At 37.3% G+C, this 24788-nt stretch overlaps 1 protein-coding gene across 15 annotated transcripts in view; it reads left to right on the forward strand.

Annotated features, from left to right (window-relative positions):
- LOC126915400 (protein unc-13 homolog B-like) overlaps positions 1–24788 on the forward strand; it is a 376274-nt gene that overhangs the window by 123577 nt on the left and 227909 nt on the right. For 5 of the 15 annotated variants that reach the window (XM_050720024.1, XM_050720029.1, XM_050720025.1 and 2 more), the window contains exon 1: positions 23411–23956. The exons of 8 other annotated variants lie outside the window; for them this stretch is intronic. The gene's annotated coding sequence lies outside the window, so the exon portion shown is untranslated. 2 more of the 15 variants (XM_050720027.1, XM_050720026.1) reach the window with 2 other exon arrangements.

Raw genomic sequence — 24788 nt, forward strand, 5'->3', positions numbered from 1 at the left:
TGCTACGTGGAGAGATAAAAGCTTTCCATGCTGAATATCCAAATACTTTTGTAATCCTGTGTAATGAATTAGTACGTAAGAGCTGTAATAAAAATGTACAATTGCGCGCTAATACTTTTTGCAGCTATGATATTTCATATCATATATAGCATTTTACCCAGCGAGTGGCATAAAAGACAGAAAATTAATAAAAGTGGACTTATCCTATTTTTCTCTTGTGGTATTCAAGTCCACTTACCGACGAATAAAAACATTTTTTCCTTTTCTCGTGGAACAACCCTAGGTCAACGTACATGATTCATTTAACGTCCTGACCGTCACGTAACGACCGACCGCCTAGAGTCATTATATTCACAATTCAGCTTTTACTATTTTCTTAAACAGATTCTTTCCTTACCAACGATCTTTTCTCGTTTCCGCTACATCGACTTGTTCTTTTACTTCTTTTGCACGTTCCCTTGACAGAACCGTTTTTCGTTGGAAATGTAGCACGACCAACCTGGTCCACTCGGTTTCACTGATTGCTATTCAAACTTTCGGTTACATGACGCGACTTTCCAAGTGCCATGCCATAAACTCACGTTTCTACCTATCCGCTAGATTTCGGCCTCTGCCTCAGTTACGTTGTTACGGTGGGACGGACGAGGGTTGGAGGAACGTGAAGAGAGGTTCCATGGAATGTCACGTATGAAGTAAAGAGACATGTTCTTTTTATTTCTTGTTTCAATTTTAAGAACCAGTTTTCTTGACTTTAATAGCATATTTAGCTTTCGCGTTTGGTACTGACGACTGACGCAGAAAATAATTGAAAAAGGCAAAATTTTGCATGAAGGATATTAAAGTGAAGTATGCGTGAAAAATGTATAATTTTAGAAGAAAACTAGCTTCTATAAAATGTTTGAATTTTTTAAAAATGCACCATTGTGAATCTGTAAAATACATTACGACAAATTATGAGTTTGTTATTTTGTCCACTTTGATAGTTCTATCGTCAGTGATGGTATTTCTGATTCATGAATTCTAAGTTCATTGTTAATGGACAAAATATACAAAAATTTGCAAAATATACGAAAAATAATAATTATAATATTAAATTATAACAGTGAGGACTAGAAATATTTTGATTCTCATCGCAAGTTCCATATTCAGATTTTACGGGTCCAGTTTTCTCAGGGCTAAAGCAACAAACCTTTTCATAACCTTCGTTATTCTGCTTACTTGTGTAAATTGGAGCCTTTCAATTATTCTAAGCGTTTCAAGTGAAAACAATAATACAGTCACATTGATACAAAGAAATAAAGATTAAGAGAAAAAGATACTGAAATCTGAGTTATCTGTTGTCAAACTTATACTGACTCCAACGTTACGTGAAGAATCACGTACTCGCAGTTATATTACCCGAGAAATATATGTCGTGATTTTAAGCGGCTGACAACCGTGGATAAACTCAAGTTCTTCGTCAGTCGTTTCACGTTACTGAAATTTCAACGATTTTCTCCAAGCTTACGGGATTCCTCGGAAAAACACTCGATCTGTGCGATGTACTACGGACTAGCAAGCGCATAATACCGACCTTAAAAATATTTCTACACTGCGTGAATATATAATATACAATATCACACAAGAACCTCGGTATTTTCTTTCTTAGATAGATTTTAACGTCGCATTAGCTGCACCTATGTGGTTACCAGCGACGATAATGCGAGCAGAGAGAAATCTGCATATTTTTTGAAGGGTTTATTCTGAGAATTACAACTTTAACTCTCCTGCGATCTTGGGTATTTTATATTTATGCGATCTCAGTCTTATCTCAACAAGTATTTCAGCAAAACTTTAGCATAAAATTGAAAGAAGAAATCATGCAATATTAATAACGATTCTATTATATATTTTTCGAAAGTACAGAAATTTTTGAACCATAGGAATTGCGTTGCAGGTAACTCGAAGAACTTGATGTATTATGACAATGTGATATTCTATGACGGTGAAACGTGCATACAGATATGCTACTGTCCGTAATAATATTCTGCATTACATTATATCATTTATTTATTTAAATTTATTTATTTAAAGGTATACAAAATTCGTATCGTGTAAGATATACAAACTAAAATATTCGTTAATGACATTTAATAAACAAAATAAATCTAATCATATTGAATTCTTTTATTAATATCTACAATGTGGTGATTATGCATAGCAATGTTGCGTAAACCAAAAAGTTACTTCTTTCTCACAATATCTCGTTTCGTTAATCGAGGCGAGAAAAACGACGATTGTCATTGACAAAGTAAAATGTTCTCTGATCGTTTATTGACTCTGTTGGCCACGGTTACAGACGCGATTAATCATCGAGCTTTGTTGGAACTAGGCAATGGTCCCGACGGTCCATATGAGGGTACCCTTACTACCAAAACCTTCCGAGTAAACTACCGTCGTTCACAATGGTTTCGCTTGTTTATTTTTCCTCGATTCGAAGCTCCGTTCGGTTATTTTGTTCGTAGCTGCACGAGCAGAGATCCTCTCGAATAATTCTTCGCGAAGAATCGAGCGTTCTTATTCCACTTACATACATATGTATATCGATTTGATGGTGAATCTATGTATCGAGAAATTGTCAATTTAAACGCGAGCACGACCAGCTCCAACTATTTTTCCGCTATCGTAATTGTTTATCGTTTTAGATGTGCTATTGGAAAGGACACTGTTTCTCTGCTGAAATAGCACGGAAGGATAAAAGCTGTACCGTAAAACGTCTGAGATAGTCGCGATATCTGTCAGATGTGCAAATTTATTTCTCGTTCCAGGTTTAAAATTTTATTAGATGTGGCTCGGTTACACGTATGTCGATGGTATCTCGATGACAAGTCGTTGCGTTAGATACTGATATTCCTCTGAGAGATTTGCAGAATTTTAAGAAGCAATTTTCAATATCTTTTCTATTTTATGTACGAGTGGAAGATATATCTTGAGTTGGATTGTTCACTAGTATTTGGTGGAAGTAAAGTGATTGGATAATTAGACTGCGGATATTTATGTAAATTTGTAGTTGTGTGAATACAACTAAAAGAATAGGACCTATACAAACTCGTGAAATATTACAACGAGTGTAGGATATTTTTGGATATTTTATATATGTCTCTCGTTAGTAATTTTTCGTATCCTTAAACTTTCCATAGTTGCATAAATGTCTAGAACACAGTGGTATCGATACGTAACAGTGACGACATGCTTTCAAAATTGAAAATTTGAAAATTACATTTGGCTATAAATGTCTGTGTCTTCCGCTAACTACTAATGAATATAAAGGTATTTCCTTTGATTGGACAATGTTCAATTCAAATTTCATTAAACGCTCGGTGCAGAAACGATAACGTGTTAAATGAAATAGACCTATGTTCAAATGAATCTTGACAGTAGCCGAAGCGTGATACGCTGGATTAAAGCTGACGATCATACTTCAAAGACTCTATTCTCATATTCTATTTTATTAACCTATTTATCTACCGAATATGGTTACCCAGGAAGAAATGGTGGAAGAATCTTAAATTTCAATACACAATTTATTAAGGATTAGCGTGTTGAAACGATTTTGTGAGAAAGTAAACTTGTGCGTTGGGCTGAAATATCATACCTCAAGGATGATATGATAAAGTTAAAACATATTGATCGTCGTATAATGGTTCGGTTTTCTCATTAAATCAGTAAATCTAAGATCAGTAAAATACTAGATCAGAGAATCGGGTTTGAATTTCCTTAGACGCTACTTTTACGCATAATAAATTTCTATTACCTTTTATCGATTTTCATACATATTTATATATGCAAATCGAATGTAAATTGAAAGAAGCGGTAAGCTTCTTTGGAATTTTCTGTTTTTCACTATATGGTAATATTTATCAGATATACGATTTTCTCTTAATCTGTATAAAATCGTGTATTTATCTATGTACATCGTAGAAAATACAATAAACATTCGTAATGTTTAGCGTACACTTGCGCTAACATTGCGTCACACAACGTTAATGTTTGTTGCTTTAATAGGTCTAAAGATTTCGTTAGTTTTTTAATTTAATTTTAATTACTAAATTTAAAATGTAAGTTTAAATACTGGCCATTGTCAGCATTTTAACAAACAGCTGTTCTAGTTTAATAATTAATAATAATTCATAATTTGTAATTTCTGCCATTATTACAATGCCACTTTTATATTCGTTTCGATAAGATTATCCTTTGCATTCTATTAATTCTTGGAATCGAATTACAGTAGTTTGATGTTCGTTTTGAGCGACAGTAACTAATTAAGTGAAACATAATTCACGATATCTGGATCTTAGAATCACGTCGTACTTCGTGCAGGAAAATTTTCTTTGCTACGTTTAATCTTTGTTGACCTAGCAGAGTAATACACGTGACAGATTATATCAATGAACGAAGATTATAGTCATCGCGCTTGACTGACAATTAAATGCTTCATTAACTTTCTGGCGACTTAATGCGTATACTACAAGCGAGTACAAATAAAGAAATATCTTGTTTATAACCTGAATAACATCGTGAGGGTATAATAAACAAGTCTGTAAGTGACTTGTTCTTACTTTGTAGGTACAATTTTTGAACGATTTGGACATATTGTTAGAGAGAAAGCTATGTACACTGTTAAAAAAATCAAACATGTTAGTGGAAAAACAATTGCCCAAAATTCTGCCGAATTTGAAACTTCAAAATTGATAGTATAATTGATAATATCGGTAAGTTTTATACGCAATTGAAGAAAAAAGAAATCGGAACAAAATAATAATTTATTGTCCATTTGATATATTTTTCAAAACTTTCGGGAGTATTTTTAAATTCTACAATATTAGTGGTTCTACGTTCAAATGAACAAAGAAGTAGCTACATTTGTTAGATTATGAATAAAATAATTTATTACGCTTTCGATTTATTTTCCGAAGTTCTTGAGAATATTTTTCTGTTAAAAATGATGACCATATTCTTTATATTATCTCGAAACCATTATATGTTTATAAGAAACTCCAGCAGATTTAAATAACTTATATTTTAATACCGAGAAGAATAAAATTACTTTTCTCCAGAATGTTCCATATTTTTCCCCTCGAATATTGTATTCTTATAATCGAGGTGCACGGTAGTGCACCAGCTAAGTTCGCTCGGCATCTGCCAACGCGGTAACCTTTACAGGAAACAACATAGAGCGATTTTGACTTCTCCGCCCTGTAGCACAGTCTCACATTATGCTAAGATCATGGAAATTATATTACTTTATCTCGGATTTAACCTTGAGAAAATGCTTCTACGATTTCACATTTCTACCTGAAGTCGTTTGGGATTTACAAAGATTGAAAAATCACCGGTTTCTTGTTCTAATTGATTCACCGACTGATTGGTCGACTAACCGACTGGCTGACAAATCTAATTGACATTTGTAAAGAACTTAGAAATTTCAAATTTGCCACAAAGGCAGATCATTGTATCCGAAATATGAGACAACTAGGAACCGAAGAATTCAAAAACAGAAGGTTGAAAAAATCCCTTTCAAGCACTGTTTTCTTTTGCAGACGTGTCAGAAATTTGAAATTCAGCATGCGAATAGATTCTGATCCACAAGCCACGGTAAGACAGGTCCCAGAGCGGCCTAAAGTCGATGACAAAGCAAAAATAAATGAAATCACAACAAAAACATGTCTATAAAAAAGGCGCCAATTTCCTGACCTTCCAACTTGTTTGTCCCTGAAAAGGATAGAGATCTGAAAAGAAGCCAAGTTTGGACAGGACAAGATCTACAGTTTCGTTTGTTTCTAATTGGAGAAAATACATTTTGAACTTGGCAAGCTTTCTTATAGAGACCAGTCTCTATAGTTTAGTTTCTTGTTTCTGGGATACCGTTTCTAGTTCCTCGCAATCTTCATCTGCTTTTAAGCAATTTTGCACCTTTCCCACGTGGTTTCCGAAATAAATCGACTGTCTTCTTTTAGCTTTTCCTTCCTCATTGGAATCCCTCGTTCTCTTCTTCCATTGGTGTAAAAACTGTACAGCTTTATGGAAACTTGCCAAGCTGAAAATGTATTTTCTGCAATTGGAAGCAATCGAAACTGTAGATCTTGTCCTGTCCAAGCTGGGCTTCTCCTTAGATGTCGACCCTTTTTACGAACAAACAAGTTGCGACGTCACGAACTCGGCGTCTTTTTTACAGATATGTTTCCGTTGTCATAATGAGTACACGATGTGAGAAAATTGTCTCATTAAATTTTCATAGTGTAAAAAAATAAAAAACTGGTAAGATCACCAATCTGCAACGATACAAGACATCGAGTGAAATACGAACGAAATATTTATTCTCCTCTTTGCATCGATTCAACATGCGCTACTAGTTTCTTTTCTTTTTATTACACGATTTCTTTCGTTCGTAATCTCGAAATCTCTCATTCATCGGATACGGTATTTTAGATATACAAGGCGGTATCTATTTCGAATTTTTTCGCTCCGCCATGGCTCACGGATATGCGATATTACGCGGATATCGTTGTAAATGCAACTGAAACCAGTATAGGTAGAACCAAGCGGATTGAACGTTCAGTTCGATGCATATTATGCATACAGGAAGTACAATCTCCTGCGCATTCTATTTTCCTTCGATATGTATTAGTCACAAATTTATGCGCGTGAACCGACTTCTGTCGATATGTCTGCCGCGATGTTATTTCCGTGGTTCGATCGACTGTCTCTGCGTGAATTGTCGAGCATACTGAAATCTTTCGTGCGTGTCAAATATCGAAATTTTGCTTAGATTTACATTTACAGGTATAATGTGTTATGTATATCTGTTATTCTAAAATCGATATGTACTATGTGATTCTTCAGTCTGACACAATAAGATCAAATCAATTGTCGTGGTTGAGAAAGCTTTTAGAAAATTTGACATTTACGTTCGATAGAAGATTTTCCCTGAGAAAGATATATCCACGTGTTCTGTTCTACGTGTCAACTTCTAGGTTAATATAACCTACGTCCTTGCGTTTATATAATATGTAAAACAAAGTTAAAATATGAAAAGTACGATACACGAGAAATTTAAAAAGCCAAGCTCCTACAATAGTACGAAAAATCAACAAACACGATTCATATTAATCGAAGTCGCAATACAATCAAAAGATTATAACACAATTTTCCCTTGCACATTTCTGTTCGAAGCAGATTTCGTTCGACGTACAAAAGGATGAATATCAAAATTTCCAGTATTTAATCCCTTTCACAAAATTCCTTTTTACGCGTCCCTGAATAATTACGATTCGCGTAACATTTGCCCACAGTTCCCTTTCCATTGGCGAGAATACGATGACACCACGAGGTTCAGTTAACCACAGTGAACGACGACATCAGCCAAACGTGTCTTTAGCTATCTCTATAAATCACTTTTCTCGGTGCAGTTTCAGCGTAACACGACCGCATTGTTGCGGCCGTCTCTCGAAACCTCGACTTTAACTACTGCCAGTTATACGCTACGCTGTACAGGCATATCGCGCTTTAATTATTACCGAAAGTTTCCGACTTGCCGGACTTTTGTCACTTGTTAGAAACCAGTTTAATCCTGTGCTCGTCTAATCCCTTATCTGATCTTCTCGTTACGTCCACGTTGATAACGACGCATTTTCCTAGAGGCATACAGCCACTGCCAGTTAATGCTTCACGCATTTGTACACCGACATCGACCAAAGAGATTAGCCTGGAAGTGAACGAGTTGGAGGAAACTGTCGCAAGAAGTGAATTAGTTGAATCAGGAAGATGGATCGGATAGATGATGGTTTATCTTTCCGCGGATGTCTAAGGGTTTGTGTGTTATTTCATGGTGATGACAAGATTACGTCTGTATTATTCAAAGCTGAGGAAGAATAAGATAAATAGGAGAGAACAGATCGTAATATCGCCCATGTTTTTTATTAACGTAACATTTTATTGTTCTCTTTTTTATTTAAATTCTAGGATTTTATAAAATTCGGAGAAATTGGTGCTTTTGATATTACGATATTACGTGATAAAAATTATTGCTTGTCCTGAATGGGTTAGATATCGTCGTAACGTAAAAGATATAAAATGTGCTACCAGCGATTGATACAGGAATGATAGAAAAGGTGTATCATGTACATATTCTTTTTACTTACCTTTATCTTTAAAATTAAAGGTAATACATTATTACTAAGAATGGTTTGATCTAATTTTTACAATAAACCTAATTTATATAGCGATATGTCGAAACTCTCAATATACAATATACTTTCAGTATACGATCATACAATTGAAACGCGTCTATCGTTATCCCTATTATCGTACTGGAAGATCATCGTAATTGACCGAGGTCTTATAAGTTCAAATTCTATTGGAATTTAATGGGAACAGTTTTCTGAAGCACCGTTATGGGACTGAAGTCGTTCTTTCTGATAAACAGAGAGAAAGAGAGAGAGAGAGAGAGAGAGAGAGAGAAGTTTTTATTGATAAGCAGAAAGAGTTTGGAAAGGAACTGGCAAATTTTTGCTTATACTAAGCCAAAATCTTGATGTTTTATCTGTTCACGCAGGAATGCACCTTTTGCCCTGTATCGCGTGGAAATAGCGAATCCGTTGTATCGCGTGAATCCCCGTTGCTGGAATCGACGAACTTCGAAACAGGCCTTCGTGAAACTTTAATCGGATGATTCATGTAGTAGAACACATAGCTTCCTCTGGATATATTTCCTGCGAGTTTCTGACCATGGGTTTAAAGACGATCGATAGGATAATGGTGTTGACGAATAAGTAATAATATAATTATTAAATATTATTTATAGTAAAGGTTGGAATTGTATAATGAAGTACATAAAGAACGAATCGTTACAAATTAATCAGTCGAAATATCTCGTTCGTTTGACATTTTAAATATTATTTATGGCAGTGTTGTACGAAACTTGACAAGAAAATACATATATTTAGGAATTTGATGTTCCGAAATGTAGCGTTTATTCGAAATTTAAAATATGACTGACAGAATGCTCATCACGGTTCTTAATTAAGTATTTGAAATGAATATACACATATGGCTGACAGGAGAGCTTGGTGCCCTGTTATAATTTTAATTAATCCAACTTTATCTCCGTTAAACAGAATTTCTGTTACATTACGCGTTTTCCATCAGAGATGAAATTTCCATAACATACGTTAATATTATTAGGTTATCTAATAAGTTATTCAAACTCTTCTGCATAAGTAACACGAGATAAAATATGTACATAGTTTACGAAATAGAAATAATCACAAACATGCATATTTTCTTTTGTATTTCAAATTTTCGTATTTCGTTCTCGGTTCTCTACAATGTTGATATTATTTATGGAATAACGTAGTGTAGAAAATTAGTATCATAAAATTATATAGGTAAAGTAAATTTCGTACCTTATGATATATAGTGTACGGGCGAATAATATTACAGACGAGGCTCCCTTTATTATTTTTATGCAAATATCTTAATATTTTTGTATATAAGAATCAAGGAACTTTGATTATTCTTTTTCTACACTGTTTATTTAAAATTAAGAACATATTTTCTGAAATACTTACATATCGTGTTTACGCGTGTTTACATCGCGCAATGTGATTATTTCACACAGGCCGTCGATTGGCTAATGATAATAACATCACACACGGTATTACGTGTATTTATTTTATATTAATGACTCTATGTCTCTTGGTAATTAATATCAGAAGTCGAGATAAACCGCGATGTAAGACTGCTTTCAGTTCCACCTTTATTTGCCACTGTTTCCCTTTGTGACGTCGCGCAGGTTTGCGTCTAATTACAGTGTAATCCGGTAATGTGACACAGTTTTTTAATTGGTACGACCATGGCTCATAATTACCTGGATAATATCGAATTACAGCAGTGTGGGACACATAGCGGGGATTCGTGTCAAATTTTGCGCTAAAAAGAAGCACCAGGTCCGTATCGTCTAATCGATCGCGAGGAACACGAGGGACACGATACTGTTTCGCTCGTGTTTCGATCGTATCTTCGCCTGGTTCAACGAACGAGCCAAAAAGAGACAGATAAGAAATCTTAGTTATTCCATTCACACTTTTCAGGAGTCAATATTATTCCAAGAATTAATTAGCCTTTTTGTATCAGACGTTATAATTACGACGTAAAGATGAAATAACGAGTAAGAAAAAGTATATAGAGTTTTTACAAGAAAGAAGATATTACATCGAGCGTAATAAACATTGTGAGACAAACAAACTTCTTGTTTCGCGTATTTTATTTACACAATTATTTTTAAAGTTATCTTAGAATCATTAATTTGTGTTTAAGTGTCACATTACCGTGTAGCTTTAACTTCATATTTTATCTTCAAATACTATAAACTTTATTTTACTTTTTTCCATTCTTAAATTCTAACAGAGATGCACCAAGGGACAGAAGTGAAATTTATTGGCATAAAAAATATGTAATACAAACAGCAAGTATAGCATGTATTACATACATAATGTGGTCACAAAGTATGAAATATAACTTAAACTGTGGATCATATTTTTATGAAGATAATTAGAGAAAGAAAATCTAATTAAAGATTTGTTTCGTGCAATACATATTGTAACTATACTTTATACATTCTTTATACATTAATTTTATATCTCTAAATTTTTCACAAATGCATAAACCTTTCCAGTCTACTTACAATATTTGGACAATTTCTTTCGATTAAGTTTTTTCCTAAGCCAGTATATTTGTAGAGAAACGAATTTCGTCCATCAGAAATTTCCTTCTTCTTTGAAAAATACCAGATGCTCAGAATGTTGCGCACGTAGCGAACATTTGTTTGCTCATGGTAGAGCGAGTTAAAACGACATCAGCTTTGAAAATAATGACACACTCACCTATGTAATTCATTTTTCTTTCGTCATTGCAAACCACACAGTAAATGCAGACATCGTACTCGTTTTCTTTGCCTGGTCGTATCAAGTTGCACGAACAAATAGCAAAGGTTTCGATCTAAATACATATTAACATAAAAAAAACGCATGAAGCGTTAATAAAACGCGCACCAGAGCTCTCAAATTCCATGATCAAAATTATGTTTTCGTACTAAAGAATCAAAAATATCGTGCATACGAATCAGAGGAAAGAAAAAATTGTGGACCAACGGTTGTTCGAACTTCTTTTTCACAAGCATTTAAAATACTCCTATTCCTATCGTGGTTCTAAATAAACTGAAGACCATCAACGCAGACTTATAATTCCAGGAATAAGAAGTAAAATAAAAATTTGTGTTCTGACCTAACGGTAATTAATTTTTTGCCTCCTACTGTTATTACAGACGAAAATAAGGTAAGGGTTTCTCGTCGAACTATACTAAAAGAAGTTCGTAACGTGTATGGTATAAAACTGCAAGAAATCTAGAACCTAATTAATTCGCGTGATGATTTCTTGATAAACGACTCTTCTTTCGCCGATGAGTTGCTTCTAATGATGAAAAATGTCGTTGCACCAAGTACAGGTCAGTCCTTTAATTTTGGTAACGATCCACGTTGGCACGCATGTGCAGCTCGTGAATTGCTTAACGAGCATTGCCTGATACATCGAGTAAACTGGTCCACGTTACTAACATGCGACCGATTCGTATATGCAATCATGTCATTACTAATAAATGGTAAAGTCGTTTTATAAGGGGAAAAATTTACGAGAAGAAAAGACGAGAGTTTTGTTACTCGGTTTCTCGACTTATCGAGGATTAGTATGCGAAGCATAATCTTCTATACGAACAAACGAGGGATATAGTTCGTACACGAAGAAAATTTAATCTGATCCAAAGCTTCGAACGCGCTTTCGAATTATTCAAAATTGGCAGAGTAAATGTACAGCAAGAAACATACGAAAGAAAAACATAACAAGAGAAAAGCGCATATACAAAGGAAAGAAAGGTATAAATGGAAAGAAACTAGAGGCAGGGGGTTCATATATCATCCGAAGTTTTTACAATCTGAATATCAAAGCGTTTTATATTTTAATTAAAATTATCACATCAATTGTTATACACACTAATTACTTCCGCAAGATGCGCATGCGGAATATTGCCATAAGTATTTTTGAATACTTTGGAATTCACATTTTGCGTATTTTCTAGTTTACCGATAAAAAGCTGGGTGTTATACCATAAATAAAACCTGTAAATGTTAGTTACGCGCAATTGAGCATCGCGGAAGTGGCATTTTATTTTCCATCCGTTTTGTTTTGCCAGGTTAACCGATTTGATAAATAAGCGGCTCGTATCTTACATTTTAGCACATTTCCTCCGCACGTACGTATACCTCAGCGCATTACACACATAATATTCGTTAATTCATCACCAATGCAGGTCGAGAATATACCGTATGTGGCATATCTCGTAAAATGTAGTGATATTTTCCTTATTCTTCGTTAAGAAAAAACATACAGCTTGTAACGTCAAAAAAATGACCCTTGGTCCTTGGATTCATCTCGACCTATTGATTCCTATTACGAAAGAGGGCGTAATTGACGAATGGCCATTGAACGAGGGAGACTGCGTAAGAATAAATCGAGGCGGCAAAGCATCCCTCCTATTTCCTTCGCGCTCGAGCCCGCTGGGCATTTTCTTTCAGCGATTAATTCAAAACGCATTATCCCGTCGCGTTGCTCAATAGAGCGGACGTTCCATATAATAGATGACGTAGAAGATGCTGATGAAGAAGGCGACCAATACGTCATTCGATTTTATTGTCCTCGCGTCCAGTCTGTAATACAATAGATGATGCCGGTGCGTCGACAAAAAAATTATTGTCCACTTATATCCGTAAGTGTTCCAAACACGGATAAGGAATGGTGACGTTCGACGCTGAAACGACTGTTTAATGGTTCTACCGTTTTCAATTATTCGCGTTTATATTGCTTCTCTATATTTAATAATTTTGAAGACGTTAGGGAGAACATGTTTACAGTTCTTAAGGTGAACATTATTTTTGTACGAATAATTGTCGATGGGAAAGATACGTGTCGTATATGTTTTTTTGGAGAAATATTTTATAGAAATATTTTCTCTACATCGACGATTCCTTAACGCATTAGCGAATAATCACAAAATATTACCCATTTAGTTCTTCGTGTGAGTAGAGTAAAAAGAACATAAAATCGCAAGTAATTGCTTCATTTGGTAATTTAACACGTTCTTTGCATACTACGCGGATCCTAATTGGCGCGTACCTTTTTCCCATAATTTCGTGAATTTTACTTCACGTTCTTAAGCTTTTCGCTGTCGAATAAAATTGCGGAAAACATTAAGAAAGTGAACTATTTTTTTAATGATTATAAGTAGTCCTATTTGTTTTATAAAAATACGAAAACATATATCTTTAGTTATATTTCCTCTTTATTTTGAAAGATAGTATACACAATGCAAATGGTTACGGTCTCAGCAAATAATATCTCGTGTCCTTCCATATCCGCTTCCGCTTCACATGTTTCGAAAACCACATCAGGCTTTCTTGTTGTGCATTCGTCTTCGTTCCTGTTGAAACCATAATTCCTAATGGTATGTTTGTTAGAGTACAGCATCAAGAAAAACAGCTACATCTCTCGAAAATGTTTTTTGTCTACCTTGGTTCTCTGTGTTGTTGTTTCACGAGACATAAGAACGCGTTACACGACTCGAACAAAAGTAGTACAACGGTTGGATAATTAGCTGGCTAATTGAATGTGCATGTATATCTTCCGTGCGAAACTTAGCGAACTTCGGCTACTCGTATTTCACGCAATAAAGTCGTTCGACGACAAACTATCCAACCGTTTACGATGAAGAAGCCATCATTCCGCGAAGGAAAAGCATGTTTACTCGAGGAACGGATTAGACCGCGATATTCTATGAAACAGTGTAGGAACAATAATGAAATAGCACGTTGCGTGTCGTTCTATGTTAGCTACGTCGATTCACCTGCATATTGCGCAAGTGTTTACTTTAACCGTGGCATTGCGATACGCCGTGAAATTACATTCATTTCGAAAGAATACAGAACAAATTGAATTTCTTATTCAAAGAGTGCTCGATTCGATGTACTAAGGAGATTGAAATATTTTTCCTCGTGATTTTTTCCCTTCGCAACAAATTAAGTTACAACGACTTGTTCGTCCTGTCCTTCTTTCTCTTCGCTTATTTACCTATCCTTTTCACTTTGGCTTGTTGAACTGATCTTTCGATAAAAGATGGAAGTTCATAGATGCTGCTTGAGAATATTATTTTGTCTCCTACGCTATTCGTGCAATATCGAATTATATAGAAAATATTTCATTCGCCAACATGGATATGTTGACTAAATAATAAGTGTAACAGGTAAACAAGTTCAATATAAAGTTGACTAAGATACAAGTTTATGGTATATAGCGTTGTTATGAGATTCTTAACTGAGATCTTAACGAAGGTATCCAAATAAATATTATTTTATTTGTCTTTGTGTAGTAACCTCCCTGGTACTTCAATTTTTATCGAGCAGAATACAGTGCTTAATCCTTCTGAGACAGGTTTTTCTTTCAATAATGAACACAATAATAAATCTTTATTCTATGTCTCTAAATGTCTGAAAAAATGTCGCAGAAAAACTGCAAAAGTTAGTACACAAATTGTAACTCAGAAAAATTACAATAATCGTGTAGCTTGTTTAAAAAATACCTTTCAAATTCATTGTCTCGTCAGTACCAAAAGTGCCAAAAGTTTTAACCAATATCGATTAATAACTCCAATAAATATTCCAACAATGGTAATTAACCAATTAATCAACTAAAATTCCTTTGCATTTGCTGAAAAACTTCGATCGTAGCGTAGCAAAGGTTGAAATATAAGAATCCACGGAAATAGCATTTGTTCAGCGCAGTAAACTTAGTGTACTCTATTATAACGTGAACAGAAACAATAGAAAATTTAAGGATACAATGTCGACGGATGGTATGAGAACCGATAGCGTAAGCCACAGACAGTAAATATAAAGTACAACATATCTTCTTATCAATATCGACAGTGTTTCAGACGGAAACTTCGCAGACTTGGAAAGTTGCGAAAATCCCCGGCAAAACCGTGCAACTCTCTGATGAAACTTTTCAATTTGATCTTACCTTTGCTCTTTCGTGTTATGTACAACATTTTGACTCGATGTTTTTAGGTAAATCCGCGTTTTTGCGCCGGTGTTCGTAAAAAGTTTTGCGTAAATAGATATCGTTATTTCTACATGATGTTCCGTTAATTCTGTCGCGAAAAGTTTCGAATTTTCTCTATGATGTTGTGATATGCTAACTTTCTAACTAACTAACTAACTAACTAACTAATATGCAAAAATTTACAGTTTTCTTTCGGAACGGATAAACGAAGATCTAACTTTGTAAATGCGATTGCTATCCAATTATTACATGCTCATAAAATTTCTATCGAATCGAGTAAATTGCGTATGATATAAGAAACTGCAGAGAAGGATAAGTTCTGTCTTATTGAGTGCACCGCGCGTCTGACAGTAACGACTTCCCGTCTTCCTTTACGCTCAACCTCTTTAGCGCATTATATTCTCATAACACTAACCCGTCATATTCCGCTGCGTTCTGCAAGAATTGATTGATTTAAGAGTAACGTAATAATTTCTTTTATGATATCGCCATAAAAATAATTCTCTATAAATCAAATCCCAAATTTTCGAATACATCAAGTTTTCCTCTAAAATGTTCCGCGTCTTCTGTGATTCACGGTCGTAAATTAAAAAAAGAAAGGAAAAGAAGAGAAAGGAATAGGGAGCAGACGATGCGTCAAATTTATATCAATTTTGTTTCGCATTATCCAATTTCAACTCTCATTTGTTAGAGTACACAACACGAGATAACTGTGCAAGTTTCTAGGGGGGAAAAACGAAAGGACTGAAGCAGAAATTACGTAGATTGTATATGGCGAAGACAAAAATTTCACGGTGCATCGCGGGTAGGTAAGTTTGGTGCAAACATCACGTGTTTTGGCCAAGTCACACGGAAAGACCATCGTGACTCGCTGAAAGAAGAAAGTCGTGACGGAACACTAACAAGCTCGAGTTTGTCAAGCTTGATTTATTTTCACGCGGCGATTTGTGCTCGCGAACGAAAACTTTGTGCTGTATAATAAAAGCGAACGTGGCTGTTTGCTGCTCGTGTCACCTTTCACGATTGGTCCCCATAACCTGCAACTTCCTTTAAGTTCTATCTTGCAGTCTGTATTATTTCGCAAGTCTTATCACGTTGCAGTCTCTTGGACACACACGAACAATGCTAGCAGAAAGTTCTGACTTTTAAACACTTCTCTTCCCGGGCAATTCGATTCGAGATTAAACTTTCGAATAATAATAAAGTTCGTTTCTGTTTGAACTGACTAGTGAATTTTTACATCTTTGCACGCTGTACTTATGGTAAATATAAGTATAAATATAATATGGAGATAGGAGTTTTATTGTGGTGGATGAATTAAACGATATATCGGACGCAGGGGGTATATTTGATGATTCCGGATTTGTATTCATTTATAGGAAATTTAGATAATACTCGCTATACTATTCAGTGTGTGAAATAAATCTCTGTATATGTCCTATTTCCTTTGTTAAATTAAAAAAAAAAAAAAAAAATGAAATTGCATACATATCCGTATTCTAGCAATCGGCTTAAATGGAAAGCAGGTAAAAGTATACGCTACAAAATTTTTGTACCCAATAATAATGTGAAACGTAGCGTTAAGTTAAAAATACTTGGTAGTCTAGTTCATTAGCATTATTAAATATCTTCTTAGAGACACTTGTACCTTCATTAAAGTTTTAAATCTTACTTTTAGCGAGAATAATCATTTTGATGAAGTTTTCGCAAAGGCGCAAAAGGAAAAAAATGCAGAAAAAACTTTTTCTCAGTTAAAACTTTTCAGCATAACATTACGGGTATAATACTGTTGGGGGTGATTTCATTCCCTAAGCGTAAATTTCTTTATCTAGATGGTGTAAGATTATTTTGATTCTTTAATTTCATTTATTCTAAAATTCATTACGAACAAAAATTTCATTCGTGAAATTTCACTGATGTTAGCATCGAAGTTTTTAGACGACGTGATCGTGCCCTTCCTTAAAAGCAAATTATACTAAGTATAAATTAATCCTTTCCGCCCAAGTTATCCTTGATCAGTGGAATAAACTCCAAGTATAAATTACTGTTTAATCGCTGCATACGGTTTCCCCTAATTAGAGTAAAATCTCTACTGTCACTTTCTGGTGCAAATTAATTAAAGCACAAGTCCATTTAATACGTGGACACCTGGAAATTAGATTCTTCTCTTTAACGAAAAGAATTGTGCAAAAGATCATTCTACTATTGCCTTCTGCAATAGCTAAACGAATATCTGTGAGCAGACTAACGAATGAATAGTCAAAGAGCAATTGTTTCCTAAAATATTTGCTATGGAAGCTGATACGAGTTTATTTTTCCACGATAAGGTGAAACGATGCTTCCGCGAAAGTGCCAGCAAACGAGAAATTTAATTAAATTCCACCATACCTACGTGTAATTTGCACGGAACGAAATGATCATTCGCGTCAAACGAAATCCATTCCTCGTATCGCCACAGCCGGCGTGCTGCCAGTGATTATTTAATAGCGGAAGTAAAAAGTTTTGGGTAGACGACGCTGATTATATTCCGTCGCAAGATGAATAATCGCGCGGTTTGTGCTAACGCGCAGCGTCAGCCGAGTTTACACGGCGCGTCGCGAATGTTGACGAGTGGAAACGGACGGATACGAAGTCGTCTGACTAAATACGAACCAACTCTACTTTATGCTTGATGAACGATTCCTTGTTCAGTGCCGTACGAACTCACGGCACGGAAGCATCGTATTACGTACTTGATCTGAGTACTATCCTTAAATCCTGTTGAAACACACAGATATACGTCTGTAAAGAAACGTTTTCATATTTATCTTATAAAATTTATATTATATATTATTTAATCTGTTGTATACCGACGAAGAATCATGGCTTCGTATAATCTTATATTTGTGTTTCGTCGTGGTTGAAACGTTTAGAAGATTAATGTTAATATTAATTTTGGAAGTTTAATTACATCGACATTGTAACGGTTACAAGCGACTAAACGTAATTCTGAATTTCATTGTCCTAATTAGTACAACTTATTACTGAACTCAAATAATATCATGCAAAGTGTACTTTATTACATATACACGAAATAATACAGAAACACATTCAACCAACGTTTCATTAATGTAATTTCCAAAACGATTCCGTCGATCGTGAATTATACACGTGCTGGTTATACTACGTTCACCATATTAAGTACAATCACAGCACACGACATTCAACTAGCGCCCAGTCGATAGTCCGATCATCGTTAATTATCACATTTTCATTATCATTCGCTTATTTCGCAGAAATATTTACACCGACCGGTACATAAACCGCCATCTTCGAACATAAATTCAGAGGTTACTTGTGCCAACAACGAGGAAGCAGCTAATCCCACCCTGTCGGTTCACGCTTCTTTCTTTCTTCCTCTCTGCCTCTTTCCTCCAGCTACAGCTCCAGTTCCGTTTCACTTTCTCTCCTTCTCCATTTATATCCTTCTCTTCCTCCAACTTGCCATCTTACATCCCCGTTTTTCGTCTCTGTCGCTCGTACTCTTCACCGCCATTCTCCCCCCTTCCGGAAAATCAATATGGAGTGGCGTTGGTATACGACGTGGTGGCTGCTACCGCATGCTGCTCTCCTCTCCTTTCCCTTCTTCGCCGCGTTCCCTTTAACCCGCCCGTTTCCCTTGTATCTTCCGTTTCGTCGCTCATTCTACGTAGCATCGACCCTCTCGGAGCGTTCTTCCTCTCGCTGAACGTATTTTAGGTCGCGTCCCTCATCTTCACCCCGTCTATAGCGTCTGACACCTCATCATCAAACACACAGTGAACTACCCGCGAAACGTGGCTTAGCTTGCAGCAAAATCGGTCATCGAGTTGCTTCGCGACTTTATCCTGTGTCACCCTATAGGTCAACAAGCAACTCGGGTATATTACCGCCACTGGTTGAATACACCGCGTGCGTTGCGGCGAATTATCGCACTTTCCGGCTCTCTCGCCGCGCCATCCACCGACCGTGCTTTGGGTCGCAATATAATTTCTCTGGAGAATACCTTGGCGAACCGAAGAAAGTCTGAGGATAGGAGGTTGGCAAGGCAGAAGGCGGAGCGAAGCTGTCGAGGGACGAGAAGAGCTTTGAGTTAGCTGGGTCTCGTTGCTCGAGACGCGGTTCCATTTTCGCGACGACTCTGACACCGAACCACGCGCAATTCTCGGGTGTGCTTCTTAGTTTGTCTACTGGGTGTTTCCGAAGTAGGTAACTTTCGAGGCTAGGCTTTGCTTGTGTTGGCATAAAGGGAGATTCGTGTCAAAGGCTTATCATTTGCATAGTAAACATCGAATGTCTTACCAGTTTGTATGGCTCGAGCGAAAGAAGCAGAGATAGTAACGGTAGAGGAAAATGTTTCAGGTTAGCAAGCTATTTTTACGGATTTTTTTTTATTCAGATATATTTCCAACGATTCAAGTCCATAATAATTAGCATATGCGGACGAGATATCTCAGGTAGAAACGTGCAATCGTTTCACTATGTGTAAGTACACCTCGTACATCTAAAACCCAATCTTTTTTCCTGTCACGTGTCCAAAACACGGGACAGCAGAAAAGAAAGACTTTCAGACTGTCATTCACACCAGCTGTTGCCACCGCGAACGCGACAAACCACCAAAACGTTGCCATCTGCTTCCTGAACCACTTTATGTACCATTGAAATCTTCAGTCTGTGTTTCTCTATTGCTTCGAATATGTCTTTCGCTCGATCTTCCTGGTTGGCTTTTCTAAAAACTCTATCTCGGTCGATTCTTCGGTGTCTGTTGAAATTCTTTCGCGACGCTAGTCATTGTCCTCGAGGGTGGTGCGTTTCAAAGCATCCCTGCTGCTCACGGAAGACTGTTGAATGTAGGGTAAACTGTTGAACGTGACACAGTTCGTGTACGCGGTCGCGCGTTTTGTCACGCCGGACAAAAGCGCGAGCTTTTCCACGATCTTTCATCGTTTACCGGCGCGATACCAAGAATCGGCCAGATCCTGGCCTTCGGATAAGTGCTTGGCCACGCATGTGCCATTGCACGCAACGAACTCGTTTCGATTTGGTGAAGTAGATTTTTAAGCGGTCGTGCGTGCTTCTTTTGCCTCGTCACGCTTTCTGCGAACGAGCGTGTTGTCAATGCGACGTAACGGTGTTACGCGTAATGAAACACCTGCATACGATCGGTCGGAGCATTCTTTTTCTTACTTTTTTAAGTTTCGATAAAACTTTTCCTAGTTAGAGGTAGAGTTTGCGTGATTTTTACGAAGCACTTCGTAGATATTTTAAATATGCGCGGGAAGTAATAAATTAGGGTAGTTGGGAATAAAGTTAACAGCTTATTTGCTCTTGTGTGTGTTCTGCTCTTGTCTACACAAGTAGAATCAGAATAATTGATATAATCAGTATATAGTCGTAATTTGAACTTGTAATAGCATGCGAATTCTCCCATTAGTTTGGATCTAATACATTTATTACATGTATAGGTGATACGTGAAACGTTATTGCGAATTGGAAATTTGGTTTCTATCTATAAACTAACAAGGCAGTTGCGAAAGCAGTAATCAATTAATACAATGGTGTACGCTGTAAGTTCACTTTACTTAATGATATAGTTATAAAATCTGATTTATTGATGAAATAATGCGTAAGAAAATACATTTAAGAAAAGAAAAGAAAATTAAATTACTTTGTATAGGTATAGAATTTCACAAAAAAGTGGGATGGCAGAACTGTATAGCTATATCATTAAATTCCTATTTAAAACGATTTAGGGTAATGGGTTAATAATGGAAGTAGGATGTATAACAAAGTGACAACTTGTTGTCATTCAAGCTCACGAATAAACATCATTGAAAAAAATATTAGAGGAACTTCAATAACATAAATTATCTTATGCTGACTAAATAAAAAAAAAAAAAAAAAAAAAAAAAAAAAACTATATACGTAGCTCACACGAAGCAGTTAATTCGCGAAAAATGTACAGCTAACCTACTGCTGGGAAATGACAAATTTGTTTCTCTATTATACAACTTTCTCATATACGATATGATAATTACGTTTTACTTTCTTCTCATTTTCCAATAAATATTACCATTTTCTTTTGTTCATCTCCTTCTTTGTCCTCGAGTGACTTGTTTTTAATGTTCGAGTCTTTACATTGAGAATTCCTACCTTGATGCAAAGATCCTATATTCGCATAAACGACAAGAGGAACGAGCAGTGTATCTATTGTGTATAAAGGAGGTCTTAAAGAGTTTTAATAAAATTCTTCGCTGCATCTGCATAACCGCACGCAGCGCCGTAATCCACTCAAACGTTTCCATTGGGCAACACGCGAGGAAAGCGTGCCTTCTAAAAATATCCTAACAAGTTCTTCGAACTACTTACGCGTAGGATTAATGAAGTGTCGACCACTTGGAAATATTATGCGCTACGCGGCTCTTTTTTTGTTTTATTTATTTTACGATGACGGCTATTAAGTAATCGAGCATATCTGATAAACGAAAGAGAAGAAGAAAGAAAACGTGCACCGTACACTGCACAATGTACAGAGTAATAAATTCTTTTACAGCGCTTAAATTAATTCCAAAGGTTGGTCATTTGAGAATAATGTAAAGTAAAGTTTGTAGTTGTATGCAAAGGGAAATGTACGTGTGCATTTCGCGTATGTGTATGTAAAAACGAAGGAATAAAAATTTGTGGCCTGGTTCTCAATTTCAGTGGAAATAGGAAAATAAATTGTACATGTGATACGCGGAACAGGAAAGAAATAACGATACCATACGGAGGAATTGTACAGATGCATTAAACAAAATTTAAAATTGATTTCGTTTGAGTCACAAAAAGATTTTTATCGTATTGTTATCGATTCGTAAAAATTCGATCGTACGTCAAATGTCACAAATTTCGTCTCTTTAAGGTAGAGGAAATTAAGGTTAATAAAATTCATGGATTCCCAAAATACTTTTTTACGTATGGAGACAAACGTTACTATCGAGGAATAATTTCGATCTTTCGTGCTATTGTCAAAGTTAGATCAATTTCGATCGATCAGAAATTAGATCGATGTTTTTCAAAGGAAAGGGACATTTTAAATGATTGATCAGGTAAGAACGTCAACATTCGATTTTGAAAGAGAAGAGCTTATTAATTAGTACAACGTAGATTTTACTTTGCTCGCAATAAAACACATATGAAATAAGAATAAAACAATACACGCTTTGCCTCCTTCCTCTTTTAATTGCGTACCTCGTCTTGAACGAGTAATTATAAAACACGTTCATCGATAACGTCAGGAGAAAGTCTGTAATCATAACATTTCAATAACTGAGCAGCAACTCTATTAATTTATACGGCAACAGAAATTAGTCGTCGAGCATAAAAGACGTGTAGAAGTTGCAATCGTGTCGTAATCATCGTGCAATTTAGATTGCCCAGTACTGCGTTTGATTCAATGATTCCTAGGCGTAAAACTTGACAAGAAGAAGTTCATTCTTGTCAAACTGCCACCCAACCCAGCGAGTTCGTTGAACTCGCAGCAACGCTATCTTCGCCCATTGCTCGTACCTGAAAACACCCATGTAACGACCTAACCCAGACACGAAACAACGTCCACACGTTTACCAATTTTTGAAATCCAAATCGTATCACATACATTTACGTTGCTAAGAGCAAGTCGAATCGATAGACCAGAGGAAAAGGTGTCACCCAAACGAACGCGTCAAAAATACACGAATAACAATACTTAACGCATAATTTCACCTATGATACTACCTGTGATACTTACGACATCTGACAATGGCTGGGATAATTAGAAAAAGGGTAAAAATACAGAGACCACGAAAGACGAAGGATCGACCGATAAGCGTTGTGTGCAGAGGCGCCCTCGATACGAGAGAAAGAGAAAACGAAAGGGGGAAAAAAATCGACCGATGGAATTCCGCTCGATGAGGGTGCACAGGGTAGCTCTGATTCGGTACGGCACTGCGGCATGCGCAATGTACGTGGACTCGGAAGGGTGGTGGTTCGAGAGGTTGATCGTCGTTGCCGCGGTTGGACAGAGGGGGCTACTGGAGCAGATATATCCTCGTGGCGATGGAGGGGTGCTGCGGAGAAGGGTAAATGCGATGGAGGTTCGTAGAGAGGCGGGGGAGGGCGAGAAGGGGAAGGAGGGAGGTAGGTTAGTAGCGAAGGTACACGTTGTGCCAGCCGGCAGTAACGAGAGCCGTGCTTGCCACGGCCCACACGGCGGCGTGTGCGTGTGCGTGTGCGTGGGTCAGCCTTGCCCCACATTCAGACAGTAGTCGCGCGTCTTTCGGCGAGGTCGAGCCGGCGCGGCGTTTCCGTCGAGCGTAACGTCGAGAGAGACGCCGGGGATGCTAGTAGCGAGGAAGTGCCGGCGTCGAGCAGCGTCCTCCCGCCGGTTACTCGCGCGACGGCGCTCCGAGAACGCCGGCAAGGCTTCCGAGTGAACGAACGGCGACCTTCTTTCGCGGCTTACACACCGGCCGACAGCGTTTTTCTGTTTTCCTGCCTTACTAGTCGTCGTGTGCTACACCATCGTGAGAGGGTCGGTGCGCGTGGCCCAAGTAATCGTCCAGTGCGTCGACGTTGGTGCGTGCGTGCGTGCTCGCGTGCCTGTCTGCCTCTTGCCTGCTAGCTTGGCTGCGTGCACGCGCGCGCGCGTGCTTCCATCTATTCGCGTGTAGTAGGAAAAAGGGACCGAGGTAGAACGCGAGGTGAAACGAGAGATGTAAGTCGTTGCTCGGTAGTCGGGGAACAGGCTCCCTTGCTTGGCCGGTTTTCGATTGCCTCGCGAGATCGTCTGGTGCGCGCGAGTGTGATTTCGTACTCGAGAATCGTGAAATTCGATTTACATGGAATCGTGCTGCTTTGTGAGTGCGAGGAAATTTGTGCGATTCTACTACGCATCGATTACGAGATAGTCGAAGATAATTCGACGCACCCAGTGATGTTCTTTGAATAAATGTCTAGTTTGAATGTGATGCTTCGCTTTATCGGGATATTTCGTGGAATGTCGCGTCGTGGAAAAATTCGAATTCGAACGGGTTCGAGGGGAGTGGGAAACAAGCCGCGAGGAACGCGACGCAGAAAAACCGGTCGATGCCGGGGCGGTCGCTTTAAATTCTACGATTTAAAATTCAAGCGAGAGTACCGTTTCTTACGCTGCCCGTGACGCTTCGCGAGATACGAAAAAGTCGGAGAAGCTCGTTGTCGTTGGGGGAACACGGAATGCTCGGTATCATCCTCCTAACGACTTAAAATTCCAATGGAATGCTTGTCGGAGGGGAAGGGTTCGACGTTCTTTGAAGCACGGGAATTTCGTGGCCGTGAGAGAAACGGCGCGCACCGGAGAAACGAACCGTCTTTGTGATTGCTGCCAGACAAAACCATAATACGCGTTTCTTCCACTTCGGAAGCGAGCTATGCTCGACTTGCCTCCACGCCAGTCTTCCTTCCTGTCGGAAGGGGGGTTAAAACTAAGCAACTCGGGCAAACTTGGAAACGTTGAAAGCTCGAGACGACCGAAACTCTTCTTCTCCAGATCGAAACTTCCTCGATAC

Source organism: Bombus affinis, chromosome 4 (assembly GCF_024516045.1).
Source record: "Bombus affinis isolate iyBomAffi1 chromosome 4, iyBomAffi1.2, whole genome shotgun sequence".
Lineage (NCBI taxonomy): Eukaryota > Metazoa > Arthropoda > Insecta > Hymenoptera > Apidae > Bombus > Bombus affinis.